The sequence below is a fragment of the Helianthus annuus genome, chromosome 1 (genome assembly GCF_002127325.2).
Source record: "Helianthus annuus cultivar XRQ/B chromosome 1, HanXRQr2.0-SUNRISE, whole genome shotgun sequence".
Classification (NCBI taxonomy): domain Eukaryota; kingdom Viridiplantae; phylum Streptophyta; class Magnoliopsida; order Asterales; family Asteraceae; genus Helianthus; species Helianthus annuus.
In genome coordinates, this window is record NC_035433.2 from 41312285 (window position 1) to 41316054 (window position 3770).

At 33.3% G+C, this 3770-nt stretch overlaps 1 long non-coding RNA gene across 1 annotated transcript; it reads left to right on the forward strand.

The window, feature by feature from the left end:
* The first annotated feature begins 2030 nt into the window (after window positions 1-2030).
* LOC110864561 lies at window positions 2031-3412 on the forward strand. The gene is made up of 2 exons (XR_002549927.2): window positions 2031-2118; window positions 3164-3412. It is a non-coding gene; the product is annotated as an uncharacterized LOC110864561 (long non-coding RNA).
* The last annotated feature ends 358 nt before the right edge of the window (window positions 3413-3770 follow it).

Genomic DNA, 3770 nt, shown 5'->3' on the forward strand with positions numbered 1-3770 from the left:
ATAAATCTGAAAACAAAAGAAATTATTGCTAAAAGTGAAATATTTCACTAAAGACCTTTAAACGGGTCAAGGTAACGGATTCACCAAGAGTTCGATAATATATAAAAGCGATGGAAATCGCTAAGTTAACTAAACTAGTAGAAATAACAAAATTACGTAATTTCAAATTACATTATGTCGTATGAGGTACGTAGAGGTTCTGTAACCAAAAAGATATTACCAAAATTTTTCTGGTAATACTAACAATTGGTTAAAATATGAATAATGCTTAAAAGATTACTCAGGTCAAACGCATTGAGTTTAGAACTCAATGAACTATGTAAGCAAGGTTTCGAGGACGAAACCTCTTTAAGGGGGGTAGACTTGTAACACCCCGAAAACGGGCTTGGTAATTAAACTCTGTTAATACTAAAAAACGGGTAACGTACCGTTATTAGTAAAAATAACCCGACAAATATTTGGATTTAAATAAGAAATCCTAATATTAAATAAAAACGAATCAAAGTTTTAAGTAATTAAGTTTATAAAAGGCCCGATTTAACGGGACTTAAAGTAAAAGGGATTACGGCTTCCCGAACCTACTAAGCTAACTAGGAATAATTCTAACCTAGTTAGATAGTGACTTATGAGTGGGTTAAAACACTTAAATTATGAACTAAGGAAAATGAAGGGGCCAAAGATGTTAAAATCGAAACTTATGTTGCTAATTTAATTAAAACAAAAACCAAACACCCCATTTGGGGATGTCTGGTCGTACAAAGAAGCAGGAGGCGATGGGTTTCTTCAAACCCTAAAATCCTTACTAAAACTCTCAAATTGGAGGTGCAAATATGGTCCAAAACGAAAATCGAGCATAGATTACTGATCCCCATTGCAAGGGGGTTGTAAGGTATGTAAAATTTGATGTTAATTCTCTACTTGAAATTCTCATGAATTTAGGATATTTGAAATTTGTTGATGCATGTTCGTTATATGATGAAATAAGAACATTGTAGTGTCTTGGAGTAAACCCTAGACAAGCATATGATGAAATTAGGTCTAAATCTTGTGAATTCATGATCACCAATGAAGGTGATAAGTGTGATGATGCTAAATTCGTGTAATGTGATGTTTTTAGGGTTTTTGATGGCTAAAAATAGTGCTATAATATCATAAACATGTTTCGATTGAAAACTGAATTCAAACAGCTTCTGATCAGAATTTACAGCCGAATTGTATTGGCTGTAACGTGGACAAAACGTGACAAAAACGTTTGTTTCTTGAGTCTAAAATGTAATTCCAGGAAATATCTTTAAAACCCCACTAGAATCGCATTTTTTCGACTAAAATTGAGCGTTTTATGAATTTTTCCGTATCAAAGGTTCAAGCTGCGTTTTCTGGCAGAATTTGCAGCCCATTACGAATATCATAACTCAATTTAGGAATTGAGTTATGATCTCAAATTCTTGATGTAGAAAGTATTAAGTTATTAGAAGAATCTCCAATTGGAATTTCGTCAATCGGATAGACGAGAAATTTTTAATGAATTTTTCCGTAAGCTGCAGTTAGAAGTGACGAATCTGATTGCATCTTAGTAGATGAATTTTTACGAATTTTTGGTAAAGAGCTAGATCTTGAAATTTTAACACAAGGGCTACCCCTCCGAGAGGTACGCCACATAAAAAAATCATAATTTTTGAAGACTTGTAAACAGGTTAAACAGGTCACCAAAAACAGCCTATTTTCAGTGATACGAAACTTGATTGTTGATATTATAAATTATGCCCACAATGTTCATATGTTGAAATTATGAATCAAACGCGTAATTTCCTAGTTCGACTAATTATGTGTGATGTGGGGTAATACAAATTTTAATTATGAAGTCGATTTAGCTTATATGCACATATCATATAATTAAGGGTAGTTAACTTTTGAAGAGTTAAACTAACCATGGACGGAGTCGAATAGTAGTTTTGACATAGAAAACACGTAAGGTGGAATAGTCGTGGTTATAATGACTAATCTAACCACCTTGTGAATTATGATTATAGTTTGACTCTTGACAAGCTAGATGGAGGCTTGGAATGAAGCGGGTCAAACGGAGCAAGTACGAAAAGGAAAGCGTAATTTGGATGCGAGGTAAGTAAAGCTTACGCCCTCTTTTGTAAGTTATGTGTTTATTCATAGGTTGTAAATATGACAAAAGCTATATTTGAAATATGGTTCCGACACGAAATTAAAAACGGGTCGGGACATATAAAATAATGATAAACCATGTTTAATGGTAAAATGGGCGAAATGGTAATTGGTCACGAGATGACATATATATAAAATGAGTTTTTGAATGGCTACTTATTAAGGTAAGCCTAAACGAATAAAAAGAGTAAAACGACGAATTAGTCATGTGTAGACGAAAAAGAGTTGAAGTTTAAAACAACACCATTTAATATTAAGCACAAAATATTTGGTAGTCTAGACCAAACGGGTCAAATGGTAATATTTATACCATTTGATAATTAACGACTAATAAGTGTATGTCGAGTCTCATGCTCGCAGGGTAATTGGTTTATGAATTAGCGAGGCTATGAATTAGCATATTATAGAGACAAGGTCTTAAAACGGGTCAATATGTTGACCCGAGCCAGGTACGCTTATATATATAGATGTATAGTTAAAAGTGTTTAACTTCCCTTCACGGGTCAAAAGGAGTAGATAGGTAAAACGGGTTAAGAATTCATAAGAAACCCGTAATTTGAACCTTGCACATTAGTAAATTGATATAACGTGATATGCATGATATTTTGAATATGATTGATTGATCTTTGATATTGGTTCATATGTAACATATTAGAATTTCGAGAAACTAATGTATTGGTATGTTAGAAAGAGCGAAATCCGAGATTTAGGCTTGAGTATAATGAACAAAGCAACCAAAAGATGGATTTACAGGGACTACCGTAAGTTACGGTAGAGGTCAGGAGCTTACGGTGTGAGTCTACTGGTTTACGGTGGACCATTATTGGAAATTGACCACCGTAACTTACGGTGAAACCGTAAGTTACGGTAGGGCCTGAATGTTTATAAATTTTATATAATTGTAAATTTTCAAATTCATTTCGATCGTAGTTTCGATCAAGTATCATTTCTAAGCATTCTAATATAAATGTTTATGTAAACATTTCAGTCTTAGGTACTCAAGGATTATGGGTGACGATCAAGCAACTTTTGAAGGACCGAACACATACTCTTGAAGCTTCCGCATAAATCAAGTCGGTTTAAACAATGTTTATGATGTAAACTGTTTGCTATACAACTTTTGAAATGTTTAAACGACGTACTCAATTATGTTATGTTGTATTATTTTAAAATTGTAACGTTTAAACAAACCCGTATTTTTACAAAGTATATGTAGTCATAATTACATGTTGTTTGTCGTATACTTTACAAAAACCATTAAATAATGACAAGGGTGTTACATTATAACTGTTATGTTTTTCGCGTTTATGAGGATTGAAGAAAATTGACTTCTTTTGCTGCAATAAGGCCCCCAATTCTATTCTATAATTCACTTCAGGCCCCCAAAGTGCTTAAGCTGGCTTGACCCAAGTACTATCTGTTTGAAGTTTGGGTCTTTTCTGCTCTGTTTCCCCTTGTCTAATTGGTCTAAGTGATATTCCGTCAACTTTTAGGTCAACTCCTTATTATATCCGCATTCAAGAACAAACACAACAAGAAGCAATCTTTATGATTATCTTAAAGATTCTAATCACAAAAAATGAATTCTTGGATGA